This window comes from Panthera leo, chromosome C1 (genome assembly GCF_018350215.1).
Source record: "Panthera leo isolate Ple1 chromosome C1, P.leo_Ple1_pat1.1, whole genome shotgun sequence".
NCBI classification, from domain to species: domain Eukaryota; kingdom Metazoa; phylum Chordata; class Mammalia; order Carnivora; family Felidae; genus Panthera; species Panthera leo.
This window is the reverse complement of record NC_056686.1, coordinates 192,883,412-192,899,630: the sequence shown is the minus strand read 5'-3', so window position 1 is coordinate 192,899,630 and position 16,219 is coordinate 192,883,412. Positions and strand designations below refer to the sequence as shown.

Here is a 16,219-nt window from a genome sequence, read left to right as displayed (position 1 = left end):
CGTCGGGCTCTGGGCTGATGGCTCGGAGCCTGGAGCCTGCTTCCAATTCTGTGTCTGTCTCTCTCTCTCTCTCTCTCTCTCTCTCTGCCCCTCCCCCGTTCATGTCTGTCTCTCTCTCTCTCAAAAATAAATAAACATTAAAAAAAAAAATGCCTGTCTACCAATAAGGGGGAAAAGTAGGTACTTAATGAAAAAAAATCTCATGAGAGTCCCTGGATGAAATAAGTGGCCTACAGGGAATGAATAGGCAGTCTTAGGGAAAAGCCTCTTTGACACCATGAATTATAAGAGTCTCACCAAGGACAGGAAAATCTTCCAGGGCATCCTTTTTATTAGCACCTGCTGCTAAGACATACAGGAAAGAGAAAAATACTCAGGGCCAATGGTCTCCAACAACAGAGTTACTGTGATTTATCAGGATGGAAGAGAAACAGCCAACTACAGGAACAACTAATGGGGGCACAGGAAAGGACTGACCTTTCCTCCTTCCATGTGGATCACTAATGCTGTGGACACAGAACATGTTAGGTCCAGGTTTTCTCTTGTGCACCTGGAGCAGGATGAATAGGGCTTCCAAAGACAGGCTGTTGACATGTGTGGTAAGGGCAGAATAAACACTAAATGCCTACTGTTTTGATTACGTTAGTAAAGTCTCACCCAAATTTGAGAGTTGCTTGAAAATCTGTGAGCAACCCCAGGGGGATAAGAATAGATGGCAGAAGAGAAAAACATAAACTCTGAAAAATAACTTTTAAAAAATTATGGGAAAAATATATAGCAGAAACCAAACCTATTCAATTATGATTGTGTGCAACCCCAGCGAAATTCTGAGGAGGAAAAATAACAGGGAATGAATATAACCCACAAAAGAGATAGAGAATCCACTATAACAGCAGCAACACCCTATGTGATAAGGGTGGAATTTGCCATAAACATGCCATTTGGAGAAAATTGAAAAGAACATTAAATCTATGAAAAAAGGGATGATAGATAATTAAATAAAAGAATGAGATGAGTGGGATTGTAGATACACCAAAAAAGAAAAGAAAAAAAAAAAACCACAAATGTGTATTTCTCAAAGGAGGGAGTTAAAAAGTAGAACTTAACTACCTGCCTCATACAAATGCTGCATTTAAAGCCCCAAAGGATGGAAGTCAAAGAATGAAAAAATATGCTTGGCAAATGCTAAGGAAATCAAAGCCCAACTCACCAGGACAATGTCAGGTAAGTTCGAGCTCAAGGGGGGAAAAAAGTTAAATGAGGGGGAAAAAAAGTCACTGAAAATGATAAAAAAAAAAAAAAAGAGCAATTCACAATGACAATGCACCAGTCAGACATAATAGTGGACAAAAGGGAAAAAAATGCCATAGTGAATATCAAAATAAATCTCGGGGTAGTAGGAGACAATACCTCTCACTTATTAGCCTGTAGCAAATCAAGTAGGAAAAGATTTATGAAAGGTGTAGAAAATCTGAATATGATTATCCTGGCTAGTTTAAGTTGAACACAAAGAACATACTGTTTTTGAAGGATATGAGAAAGGGAAACTGACCCCTCAGTTTCTGACATCATTTTTAGGAAGGCTCCATCTCTGCTGTTTTTCTGCTAGGCCCCATTTATTCATGTTCTACATTTCACCTTGATTCTGAATAAACCATAAAAATGATTTCCCCCTCCAAGGGGGAAACAAGAAAGTTAATCTGAGTTTCATCCTGGGTCCCCAACACCGGATCCAACTGGATCCCAAACATGGGATCTTTAGCTTAAAACTTTAGGACTTCAGCTTCAAACAAACCTTGGCCCATGCTGGCATCAATAGCCCCTACCTTCAGTGATTTATGAAATAGCACCTACTACTCACTTGTCACTTGCCTTTGATCGGACATTACCCTGGATTCCTGAAGGATCACATACCCTAGACCCCTTTCCAATATAAACTCCAAACCCCAAGCGATGACAAGACTTACTCTCCTTTTTTTTTCTGAGTCTCCCAGACACTCCATGTACTAATATCTATCACTTACCCTATTCAATAAACTCTGCTTTCACTTCCTTCTGGCTCATCTTTGATTTTTATCCTACGGAAGCCAAGGTCCTCGGGGTCCTTGGACGGGCCCACCTACTTCAGATCCACAGGGTTTAGAGAAAAAAATGATCATACACTGAATCAAAAGAAAAAAGTCACTGAATTCAAAAGGTAGAAATATGAGAAATTGTGTTCTCAGATACAAGGCAATAAAATGAACAAAATATTTTAAGAATCATTAGAAACAAACTCGAATTTAGAAAATAATCTCTGAACATTGAGGTCAAGAAAAAAAATACAAAATTCAGGATTTTTATAATATGTACTAAAAACCACTTGTACTTGATAGTCTTAAATCTTGCTTGATAAATAAGAAATAATAAAAATATATAAACTATTGATCTCAAAAAATTAAGAAAAATCACAAGTAAATCTATGGAAAGTAAAAGCAAATCGTAAACATAAAAAAAGCAAATTGTAAAGGATACATAAAAATAAGTAACTTTAAAATAAAAAAAGAATTAGGACAGATATATAAAACTAACATTTTGTGTCTGAAAACAGAAAGAAAAAAAAGTAGCAAAATACAATGATCACCAGCCAGCCACATGAAGTAAAAAAGAGTAAAAGCCAAAGTATACTAAATAAAAAAAGTAATGGGAAATAACCAAATACATGGGGAATATTAAAAAATAATAATAAAAGTAGCATGCAAATTGCAAAGCAAATGAATTTTACCATTTGGATAATACAAATTATTTCTAAGAATCAATAGTGGTAGGAATCAACTTTAATGAAGCCCATTAGAGTTGACTAACTGTTCCTTACCAAAAAAAATCTAAAGCCCCAAATTGTTTCAAAGAGAAATTTTCCTAAGCCTTCAAGAAACACTATATGGCCATACAGTTTAAACATTTTAAGTGGTAAAAAGTAAAAGAAATCTCCCAATGTTTTATAAAGCCAGAATAACACAGACACCCAAAGCTGAAAATTACCACAAAGACAGAAACCTATAGGTAAATCACATTTATGAACATAGAGCAAATCTGAATAAAGTATTAGGAGATATCTCTTAGCAGTATTTTGGAACTAGAATGTACCATGATGAGGATGAACAAATTCCGAGAATACAAATAAAGTTTATTTTGTTAAGAAATATTTTCATTTAATTCAATTCAATAGCTAAATGTGGGGGCGCCTGGGTGGCTCGGTTGGTTAAGCGTCCTACTTCAACTCAGGTCATGATCTCGCGGTCCCCCACCTCGGGCTCTGGGCTGATGGCTCGGAGCCTGGAGCCTGCTTCGGATTCTGGGTCTCCCTCTTTCTCTGCCCCTCCCCCATTCATGCTCTGTCTCTCTCTGTCTCAAAAATAAGTAAACGTTAAAAAAAATAGCTAAATATGTACTCAGAAAACATGAACAAATTTAGAAATAAAATGTTTCATGTCTCTTAATTACAAAAGTAATGCATAAGAATCAATAGACCTCTTCAAGACAAGCAAGTACTCTTCAAGTTATTGCAGGAAAAATATCCATTAAATTCCTATAGCAACGTAGCATAAAACTCTCGGCAAAGTAGATGGCCGGGTCCACCGCCTGAGGTTCTGCTGATTGGAACACCACATCTCTATGGTTTTTTTAAGGGCCATTCTTTTAAAAACCTCTTTTTAAAACCCACGTATAAATCAGGAATCAAGCAAACATTTTCATTTTAATGACTCCTATTCAACAACATACTGGAAGTTGTAGTTAGTGCCAAGGGCAAAAAAGGCATCAAGGTTGACAAAGTTATGCGGAAAACATTCATGGTTGGGTTTGTTTTCAACATCTGAAACAGGGCTGAGACGGACTCTGGAAGTCGGCCTCACATGCAAGCAGGCAGAAGGAGCGCCTTCCTTTTGAAATGTGGTTCCTGTCATCACAAATACTGAGCTAGTGTTGAGGAACAGTCAGTAACTAGATAAGAGAGTGTTGGGACATCTGCAGTGGGCACCTGTGCCTTACCCATCAGGGACTACAATCAGGCAGGGGAGGCACTGTCCTCAGGGGAAAAATGTAAAAGGACACCAAAAACCTCAGAAAGCAACATAAAAAATATGAATGTGAAAATCCACAGTAAACAAAACAGCAAGTTTCAAATGAAGGCTATGTCCAACAAAGGACTCCTGTGACACTTCACTCACCTCACCCCATCCCAGCTCTGTTGGATGAGAAGGTTCTGGGAATGTAGGAACACAAGGAGGAGAGTTCCTGCAGTCAGAGTCTGCAGGTATGGAATGTGATGCCCAAACATGGCTTGAAGGTGTTGCCCAACTGCTGCTGGTTCTCTTGATTAGAGGAGGGGCCCATTTTGGGGGGTTCAGGCCTCTGAAGAGAAACGATGCCCGGCTAGTGACGGTATCGTGAGGGAGCATCAATGAGACTTTTTCTGGTGATATGTGGCAAAAATTTTTTAAACTAAACACTGGAGCCAACTGCCGTTGTCAGGGTGAAGAAACTTTCCTGGGGAGGAGTGTCAGGAACAAGAAAACAGGGGAATGAGTATCTCTTCTCCAGTCTTCAAATCCCCTCTGGTAATTCCAGTTAATGAGCCCAGGCTGGGAGCCATCTGACAAAGTAGAAAAATGGCCCCAGATCCAGCAACATAAATCAGAGTATAGAAAGGTAGGTTTGGAGCGCAGAATCGGTAATTTAATGACAAACACTATGAGCTTGGCAGTGATCAGTGGAAGGTGGGGATAGGAACAGGGCACTGTTCCAAACTGAGGCCTTCCAGATAATGTGTTTTTCTGCTTACTCTCATGTCCTTCTGCCAACGGCTGTGAGAAGATGTTTCAGGAAAACAGACCTGAGCCTGACAAGCAGTCTGGGACTCGCCCAGCTGAAGCAGCCAAACTCCGTTGAACCCACAGACTTATGAGTAAGGAAAATAAATTTCTTTTGGTCATAAACCATTTTGTGACAGTCTGTTACACTTCAAAAGTCAACTAAAATGCTCAGTCTCTTATCTATAAAATGGGCTTAACGATTACACTTACTTTTCAGGCTTAGTGGGACATCTGCTAAAACAATCTAATACAAAAGAGGGCATGAGGGGCATCTGGGTGGCTCAGTAGGTTAAGTGGCCAGCTTCATCTCAGGTCATGAATTCACAGCTCGTGAGTTTGAGCCCCCCATCCCCACATCGGGCTCTCTGCTGTCAGCGTGCAGCCCACCTTGGATCCTCTGTCTCTCTCTCTCTCTCTCTCTCTCTCTCTGCCCCTCCCCTGCTTGCACTCCTCTCTCTCAAAAATAAATGAACATTTTTTTAAAAAAAGGGGGACATGAATTACAGAAATAGAATAAGTAGCTCACAAAATGCAAGGGAGCCTCATTTTCAGGCTTTGGGCCATCTCCTTGCTTGTTCTTTTTTCTTTCCTTTTTTTATTGTGGCAAAATACACATATCATAAAATTTACCATCTTAATAGTTTGTAAGCATACAGTTCAGTGGTAGTAAATACATTCACGATGTTGGATAAATTACTCAATCTCCCTCAACATCACCATCTCTTTTCTCAGAAGCTTAGTTTTCTGATCTGCAATTAGTGTGCAGATACACAAAGCTTTATGAAATCTAAAACAACACACATGGAAGGCGTTATTGAGCACAGCTTCAAAATTTAGACTTATTAACAAGAAGAAAATTTTTAAAGAAAGATCCATGTCTCAGTTTTAGCAAATGTAGTTGTTGTCTCACTCTATTTAACTGAGCATTGTTTTCCAAGCAGTTTTCTGCTTAAATAAGCCTTTCTTCTTCAGGGCAGAGGCATTTAATAACTTCGTTTAGCAGCTGCCTTCTCATTTCCAACTTTGACCCCTGCATTTGTATTATTTTACCCCATTCAGTATGGATAGTAATTTTCTGAAGTGTCTTCTTTTCCTGAGATTAATTTGAATCTGTGTAAACCTGTCACATCTATGTTCAGTTGTTAATATTACAAAACAAAGCTCTGAATAACAACAGAATACTTTATATGTGGGATTAAAAGCACTTTTTATATTTCACCTTTTGCTCAAAACTGACACAAAATAATATTATCCACAAATGAAATGAAGGCTTTCAGCAGCTTAAAGGATGTTTCATGAATATGAATTATGTTCTTCCATTGTTATCATAGATACTGGTGATTTGGGGCAAAAACACAACTTGTTCTTGCATAATCATCCCATATACTTTACATAAATGAGTTGATTAGGTTTTATAGAATTATGTAGTTTTGTTTTGTATCAACTTTAATAGCACTTAAAGAAGCAAACGCTGCAACAGCATTATAAAAGGTCTAAACACTAAAATTTCCATAAAATCACCAAAAAAGACACAAAAATAGACACATAGATCAATGGAACAAGATAGAGAGCTCAGAAATAAACCCATACTTATATGGCCAATTAATCTACAACAAAGAAAGCAAGAGTATACAATGGGGAAACAGCAGTCTCTCCAACAAACGGTGCTGGAAAAACTGGACTACTTTCTCTTTTTTGTTTTTCTCTTTTTCTTTCTGTCTTTCTGTCTTTCTTTCTGTCTTTCTTCTCAGTATAGTTAACATGCAGTATTAGTTTCAGGTTTACAATATAGTGTTTCAACAATGCTGTACTGAAACTCGGCCACTTTCTTGCACCATACACAAAAATAAACTCAAAATGGATTAAAGACCTAAATTTGAGACCTGAAACATAAATCCCCTAGAAGAAAACATAGGCAGTAATCTCTTATTCATTGGCTTTAACAACATTATTTATGGATATGTCCCCTTAGGCAAGGGAAACAAAAGCAAAAGTAAACTATTTGGACTACACTAAAATAAAAAACTCTTGCACAGTAAAGGAAATCATCAACAAAACAAAAAGGCAACCTACTGAATGAGAGAAGATATTTGCAAATGATATATCTGATAATGGGTTAATGTCCAAAATATATAAAAAACCTATACAACTCAACACCAAAAAAATAAAATAAAATAAAATCCAATTGAAAACTGGAGAGAGGCCCTGAATAAATATTTTTCCAAAGAATACATACAGATAGCTGATTGACACATGAAAAGATGCTCAATATCACTAAATACCAAGAAAATGCACATCAAAACCACAAGATATCATCACTTCACACCAATTAGAATGGCTAATATGAAAAAGACAGGAAATAACAAATGTTGGCAAGGATGCAGAGAAAGGGTAACCCTGATAGTGGGAATATAAATTGATGAAAATACTGTGGAGAACAATATGGAGGTTCTTCAAAAATTAAAAATAAAAATATCATATGATTTAATAATTCCACTATTGGGTATTTATCCAAAGAAAATAAAAACACTAATTCAAAAAGATATATGCACCCCTGCATTTACTGCATTATTTACAATAGCCAAGACATGGAAGCAACCCAAATATCCATCAATAGATAACTAGATAAAGAAGATGTGTTATATATGTGATATATAATGGAATATTACTCAGCTACAAAAAGGAATGAGGTCTTGCCATATGTAACAAATGGATAGATCTGGGAGTGGGGGGCAGAGACCTAAGTGAAATACATCAGAGAAAGGCAAATACCATATGATTTCACTTATATGTGGAATCTAAACTACAAAACAAAGAAACAAACAAAAACAGGAACAGACTCATAAATACAGAGAACAAACTGGTGGTTGTCAGAGCAGGGGAGTGGAGAGATGGGCCAAACAGGTGAATGATGCATATTAAATATGTAATATGAATTGGATTACAGATGCAAAAGTACTCATCCCTATAAAAATGTAAGCAGAACTCTGGATAATACAGTTTGATTATCCTATGCTAAAGTCAAGGTGGCGACTGTTCTCAACTCGGAAGGCAAATGAGCAGCAAAGACTTTCTGAGCCCATCCCCTTCCTCAGAGTCTTTGGCACACACTGCAGAATAATTGAAGCAAGTTGTAGCATAGATGCATCAGTAGAATATTTGCCACAGGAAAGAAGTTTAGAGTATCAAATATATCAGTGTAAAAGTATATTTTGTACCTGCTTTCCAGCCAGCTGGAAAAATTTATAGAAATCAGTATGGGAAAAAACCCACATACCTTTGGAGATAAGCTTATCTTGGTTTCCAAAAGTGTAGACTGGCCCTTTAGGGAAATTTCTGGAGATGGCGGTTCATGGAGAGAGGAATGATTGCTAGCTCTCTCCCCATTTCTGTGGCCTCTTTTGGAGGTAGTGAAAGAGAAAGTACAGCTAGGATTCTGTTTGAATTGAAACTGTAGTTGGAAGGGAAAAAAGATTAATTTAGAAGGAAACAACATTCACAGGTGCGCGCGCGCGTGCACACACACACACACACACACACACACACACACACTCACACACACACACACACAAATCCAGGTCTGGGTAATTGGTAATTGGGGTATCTGATTAGAATCCGCTTTACCTGTAGGTTGCTTCAGATGCTGTATCTAAACTCAAACAGGCATTCAGACTCTTTCAGCCTCTCCTTTTAAGCTTGAATGCCTTTGTGTATATAAAGATGTTGCACCTTGAAAATGGAAAGGAAGCATTCATGCTTGTTTCTTTAGCAAAGTCAAATTTTAAAGAGCATCGTCTCTTGAGAAGAGAATGATTCTATTTCCTAATTCTGTTTGCTTGATTAAAACGTTTGGGTTATTTTCTCTCATTCTTGAGAAACATATTTCTGTTCTTTTCTCTGCTCCAGAGGTTATGGAGGTAGAAGCAAAGAAAGGCGAGTCCACTCTTGCACTCTCTCCCCATGCTGTAGCAAATTACCTGAGAGCTGCTTTAGAGCTAAGCTACAAAGAGAGATGCCCCCGGAGCAAGCTGAACAGGCAAGGAATAGGCTTTCTCCTGTGGGAAGTCTCCAGGGATGGAACTTCCTTAGGGTCCTTAATAACCATCCTCCTACACTACAATCAGCTAAAATCTCTGACCTGTGTTTGAACTGTCCTTTAATTCAATCAAGCACTTTTATTTCAAAACTACATGCAAGCTTAATGAAATCTGCAGCATAGTGATTAGGGGTTAAATAATTTCATCGATTTGGCACTAAGCCTATGAAAAAACCCTTAAATCTTTATATTTTTGTATTTAAATCTCACAAAATGGAAGTCTTATAATTTTGCCAATAATGATGGTCTTGATTTAATTCTAGCCACTTTATAATCTTATTGCTTTTTACACTTAAACTGTGTTCCAAATGAACACACACCACTCTTCCTTTCACTGGGACATATAGCGAATAAATTTACATCCATGATTGGGGAATAAAGAAATATTGAGTGTAACCTCCCTTTCAGGAAGGTTAACGGACTTTTTTAACCTGGATGTATGTATGGATGCCTGGGTGGCTCAGCCAGTTAAGCATCTGACTTGGGCTCAGGTCAAGATCTCACAACTCATGGATTGGAGCCCGCATTGGGCTCTGTGCTGACAACTCAGAGCCTGGAGCCTGCTTCAGATTCTGTGTCTCTGGCTCTCTCTGTTCCTCCCCCATTCTCTCTCTCTCTCTCTCTCAAAAATAAATAAACATTAAAATAATTTTTTAACCTGAATGTTCTTGGAGCCACAGTATAGGGAAAATGTGTGCTACGGGAGAAAATTATGCATTACTTATAGCTCACCCGTTTGCTCTTTATGACTGTGACTCTATGGGAGCCATTTTGCACCTTTGTAAATTATCAATAACTGATAACAGTGCAAAATAATTCTTGTCTACAAACACGCAAATTCTTTTCTGTTCAGTAGACTTTCCTAGCTAGTTTTGTCCTCATTTGCATACTCACTTCAGTATTCCTTTACTCTAAATAAGTTTGTACTTTCTGAACTTTTACTTGGAACTGGTTATAATACCTTACAGATCTCCTCATTAATGAGTTAAAGAAAATCTTTAACTTGCGTTCATTAATCTGTACAAGATGTGTACAAGAGTCCTGATTTTACCCTATTTTAAAAATGGTCTTTTAGCAATAGGAAGATACTAAACAAATAACATAAAAGTCAAAGGAGCTTACTTTGACAAAATTTAAGCAAAACGGTCTCATGTAAATGTGGACCCCTCCCATGCATATTCGTTTGACTTTAGAACACGTGCTACACTCTGTCCACCGGGGGTTGGGGTTATCTGCACACTCGACTACTGCCCTCAACCGGGATAGGGTAGTGGACATGTTTTAGTTGCCAGTCTAGCCCCATCATCAATCCTCCCTTCCCCTTTGCCTACAGCGCCCAGATTTTCCTTTAAGAACCTGCCCTCCTCCGTTGTGTAACAGCCAGGACACATGGCTGCATGGTCCCCATTCAGAACTTCAGGTGTGAGCCCTGACTGATCTAAGACACGTCGCACATTCCCATCCTCTTTGCCATAAGCAGTTGGTTCATGGATGGACAAATGAACCAAAGTTAGCTTATGAAGGCAAAACTCAGGTCTTCTTTCAACATCTGGAGGCAAAACAAGTTGTTTGGAGAGCTTTTGGCACAAAAGCAGCTGGTCCAGGAGGAAAGACATTTTTACAATGAAGGTGACATTACAAAAGTTGAAGTGAAGAAAATAAAAACAAATAAACCAAATAGTCCCCAGATTCTTATTGATTTTGCTGAGCCACTGTGTCAAACCACCTTGGCATTTGCTTTTCTTCTTGGCTTTGCAGACACATGAGTGAATAAATTTCCTTATTCTTTTAGGAAGTGTGAGTTGGTTTCTATTTACTTATACCATTAACATTTCTTATGTTAATCAAATTGTGAGGTTTCTGAGATTAGAACCTCTGATTTTCTTAATGCCTCCTATAGCATAATGTGTGATAAGGAGACACTCAGAATCATATCATCCTTTTTTTTTCAAATGTTTAAAACACTGCTTTTTCCAATTTTTACATTCTGTTCCATTCCAGGTGTCTTTTAATATTTTAAAGCCCGTTTATTATCTCTTGCCTGTATCTCATTTCTCATTTCCTCTCATACTTGTTCCATTAATTGTGTATAAAGTATCTTTATTCCTTTGGCTCTTACTCCAGGCATTTTGGGTTTTACTATTTAAAAAAGTATTTATGCTATTTCCAACTGGATTATGAAATCCCATCCTAACTGCCAATGCTCTTCTTTAGTACAACACAGAAGTAGTAAATGGAAAATAGCCAAACTGACCTAATCCATTTATCACTTTATTGATGCTTTATGTGATCCCTAATTTCTTTTTCACTTGTAAATTATCTCATTAGATTTAATGTCAATAGAATATGTCTAACTCAATCTTCATCAATCAATGTTTTAGAAGAGAAGAGCATTCTCAAACTCATCTATTTGAAACGAAGCTTCACAATTGTATAATTAGGTAAATTAGAAGGGCAGTTTTGAGGGCCAGATAAAAGTATCTGTTGAAACAAAGGAATTTGCATATCTGTTGATTGAGACACTCATTTAATTTCATCAAGTTGAAATACCCGCATTACTTATAATAGAGCATAAAAAAAAAACACGGAAATTTTCATCAAAAGGACGATGGCTCAATATATTATACCAGACATTGAATACATAAATGGACAATGGCCAGACTATATATGACAACAGACCTCTGACGCAAGCAGCAACCTCTGCAGGCATCAGCCCAAAATGATCAGGACTTAGTGACTGCTAGCTTCCTTAATTTTTTGTCCATGCTTGCAACTCAGGATCAACCAGAGAAAGCCAAATGTGCTCCCAAACAAATCCCATAACCCTTCTCATTAATCTGCCTCCAGCTTCTCCATGTATACAACCTCCAATCAGAGTATACGTGAGATCTTCCTTTTTGTCACTATAAAACTTTCCCTCACCCCTGCCTGCCTTTGAGGCTCCACCAAACACAAGTGATGGCAGCTAACTCCCTTGCTCTAGAAAACTCTGAATAGATTGTGTTGGTTCTCATTTGGCCCTAAATAGAGTTGTTTGTCCCCATGACAGTAAACCAAGACTTAATTGCAGTTTCAACCTTGCCCAGAGATGTCACCTTTAAACAGTCAATCTTCAATTTCTTGATCAGTACTAGTGAGGTCATCTGCATAATAAAACCCCCTCCCATTCCCACCTTCCCAAAAAGATTACGTGGCCTGAAAAAAATCTTTCCTTTTGCTAACAACCTCCTTGACCCATCCCCCTCCTGCCTATTAAAAAACGTTCACTTTGTATAGCTCCTCTGAGTACCTATCCATTTATTAGAAGGGACACTGCCCACTCCCCCCACTCATGAATCATTGAATAAAGGAAATTTGATCTTCAAATTCATTCTGTGAATGTTTGTTCTTTAACAGACAACAAAGGTAGTTTTCTAAAACTGAAAAAAATCAGGCGACATAACGAGCAAGTTCTTTAGAATAAGCCTTTCCAAAGCCTTGAGCTTTCAACTGCGCCATTTTCTTCAAGATTTTATCTTTTTAAGTAATCTCTACACCCAGTGTGAGGCTCGAACTCACAACCCCAAGATTAAGAGCTGCACGCTTCACAAACTGAGCCAACTAGGTTCCCCATCAAACGAACCATTTTTTGGTACATGGTAGGCAAGTTCATTTTAAATTACACTGATGCCTTTGTACCTACCTTTCAGTGACAAAAACAAAAAAAGCAAACAAAAAACAAAAAAACCACACTGATTCCTAATGGACAGATTCTCTGTGAGAGGAAAGCCAATACCAGGAAGGTCCTCAGACTTCAAACAACATATAATATGCACAAAACAAAATAGTATCAAACAACTTCTATAAGAATTTGTGATTTTGTTTTTCTTAGATTTACTTATGATTGTGCCCTTTCTTTTACAAAGTTGTCGTAGACTCTAGGTCTAAATTTCTCTTTTGGCCAGCAAAAGACCACATGCAGGATTAAAACAAGAGATGGCTAATGTCTGGGGAAAAGACAAGAGCCCCAAATAAGTGTCCTTGCCTGGTATTTACTCAGATCAGAAGGCTTACAAATGTGATGGGTGTGCACAAAGAAACAAAAGAAACTGTGAACATTAACTTGAGGATGTGAGGGGGAAAAGGGGGCTTTGAAGATATACAATGTTTGGGGTTTGGGTCAATATAAAACAAATTCCAGACACTGGGCAGATGGGTATATGTTTGTTAACAGAAGACAGGAGGTGCCATGCCTGTTTATCTTTGCCAGCCTTGGGGATGAGACAGATCGGGAGAATAACCTCAGGGTTGATAAGACACCTTTTCTTTTGTTAACCATCTCCACTCCGGGCTGCTTTGCCAGCAGCGCAGTGGTCCATAGTCCAATTCACCAACCTGGCCCTATTCTCCTATGAAAGCAGCTTTCTGCTATAGTACTAAACTTGGGGTGCTTTCACCCAGAATATCTAATCTTGTTATTCCTATGTATTGAGCACCTTTGCACTGTTTCTATTTCAGGACTTTGCCTCTCTCTATACATTTTTGGGGGCTCTGCACCTCCTATTTTGGGGTGCCTTTGCACCTCCCTATTCCTGGCACCTTTGTGCCTCCCTATTCTCTAGGTGTCTTTGCACCCCCCATTCTTGGGGTGCCAATCTGGCTTACCCAAACTCGGGTGTGAGCATTTTATGGCTTTGTATTTCTTTATGCCTTGTTAACCCATTAGTGTAAGCCCGGGGGATTCCTAAGCTTATCCCCCACAGAAAGTAAAATTCATATGATTTTTCTTTCATGGTGGAGAGCTGGAAAACAGATCATTGATTTAGCACTAAATTTCCTAGCATATGACTTACATTTAAACAATAAGATGACCCTGTTTTGAAGATAATATGTGACCTCTGTGGGTGGGAGTTCAGAGGAGGGTGAACATAAGCAATTCTCCTTCTTGGCTTATGAAGAGGCAATGATTAGCATTGCAGGCAGAATGAAGGATCAGAATAACAGGGTTCTTTTCTTGGGTTTTAATCTCTTAGTCTTGAAATGAATAAAAGGTCTTCTGGGGTGTCTACCATATCCAGTTTCTCTCAAGTCCACAAGGACAAATTATCCCAACAACCAGGAAAAGGGATAATATTTTGTGTAAATCACAAATGCACAAAGTATTACATAGATGTTGATGAAGAATAATCAAAAAACTGAGAAGAACCTAGAAAACTTTGCTCTGAAAATCACAGAACCAGAGGCAGGGCAGCTCCTATGGGCCTGTAAGTTTAGTGGGTTAGAGAGAGAGAGGGATGCACAGGGAGACAAAAAAGCCTAGAAGCAATAAATTGAAGGTCAAAGTTTTTAAAGCTTGCCTTGTGGATTCATCCTGGTGGCAAAAACTTCCCAAGCATTTAACAAAATTCAAAATCAGAAATGGCAAATGTTTTGCTCTCTGAATCACTTTATGTTCTAATTTTTTTTTTTTCAGACAAGACATGATCTTGAGAAAACTTGTCATATGCCAGCCGGATTCTTGGATTTTAACCGTAGACTTGGCAGTTTGGTCAGAACATCACCACTACACTGACATTTGAGAAGATGTGTAGCTCTTCGAAGACAGAAACCTGAATCTCCTCCAGTATTACCAGTCGGTGGAGTCTGAGGCAACAAACAACTGTATGCCTTTCACCTCACTGAGAGATCAGAAAATGTATCATTTTTACCTGTAGGAATTAATAAGGAACCAAAATTTCAAAAAAAAAAAAAAAAAGAAATTATTTGGAGAATGCTATTATACCAGTGAATCCCAAAGACTTCCAAAGAAATGACAGGTCTGGTGGAAATTTTCTAGAGCTCACTGCACAAAAAATTTAATTACAGTACCCATGACCTCTACATGATATGACTCACTACACAAAGTGCCATAAAACAATTTTAGAGGGTTTCGGCGCTTCAAAAAAAAAATTGAAAACTGGTTTATTATTTGGGTCTTTATTGAAGAAAACTGAGATACTGTTCCTTTAATATTGTTTACACTGTGGTCTTTAAGGTATGAGAGTGGGGGAAGATGAGAGAATGAATGAGGAAGAAAGGACACATTTTTGTGGGTAAAATATGAAATAGTTGGCTGACATTTTCATCTGATAGACTTTCTTCTTCTGACTTTTCTCTCCCTTAGGACATGAACTTTCAAACAAAAACAAAAACAAAAACCTTTATCTCTTAACCTACTGAAGATAAAATTTGCTTCCTTTAGAGAGTGTCTCATAAGGAAATAGAAGCTAACATTTAAGTGGTTTTGGAACAATTGACTCACCACTTAGAAAAATAAATTTTATGCCTGTCCTACAAAAAAAAATGCCTTTTGCTCTGAGGAGAAAGATTTGTAAAGTCAGGATCTGCCTAAATATATTGACAAGTGGGTTTCATTTTAGGCAAAAACATCTGTAAGCAGTGTTAATTACCTAAGGCCACAAGTGCCTATAGAAGTAAAACAAGTACAGAAATACACTCAGAACACTTTTTTCCCCACTCAAAGTACACAGCAAATCATATTAACAACTATTTATTGAAATGCACTCTGCTTTCCCTGACAGTTTATACCAAATAAAACTAACATTGAGAAAAAATTAGAAAAGTTTTAATGAAGTGGAAATATGACAATATCATGGGTAACAATAATATTTGTATTCATAAATAAATGCCATATTAGTTTCTAGAACTGCCATAACCTGATGCCACAAACTAGGTAGCTTAGGGGCACCTGGCTGGGTCAGTCAGTGGAACACGCAACTCTTGATCTTAGGGTCATGAGTTGGAGCCCCACATTGGGCGTGGTGCCTACTTAAAAAAATATATATCACTCCTCATCAGGAAAATACAAATCAAAGCCACATTGAGATACCATCTCGCACCAGTCAGTGTAGCTAAAATGAACAACTCAGGAAACAACAGATGCTGGTGAGGATGTGGAGAAACGGGAACCCTCTTGTACTGCTGGTGGGAATGCAAACTGGTGCAGCCACTCTGGAAAACAGTGTGGAGGTTCCTCAAAAAAAGTAAAAATAGAACTACCCTACAACCCAGCAATAGCACTACTAGGAATTTATCCAAAGGATACAAAAGTGCTGATTCATAGGGGTACATGTACCCCCATGTTTATAGCAGCACTTTCAACAATAGCAAAGTATGGAAAGAGCCTAAATGTCCATCAACTGATGAATGGATAAAGAAGATGTGGTTTATATATACAATGGAATACTATGTGGCAATGAGAAAGAGTGAAATTTTGTAGCAACGTGGATGG

The 16,219-nt window shown here is 38.0% G+C and overlaps 1 long non-coding RNA gene across 2 annotated transcripts in view; it reads left to right on the top strand.

Moving 5' to 3' along the window:
- The window catches only part of LOC122228187, a 42,617-nt gene extending 26,953 nt beyond the window's left edge, over nt 1-15,664 (top strand). For both annotated transcript variants that reach the window (XR_006206460.1, XR_006206461.1), the window contains exons 6-7: nt 4,855-4,945; nt 14,402-15,664. This is a non-coding gene — a long non-coding RNA (uncharacterized LOC122228187). The remainder of the gene's footprint in view (nt 1-4,854; nt 4,946-14,401) is intronic.
- The last annotated feature ends 555 nt before the right edge of the window (nt 15,665-16,219 follow it).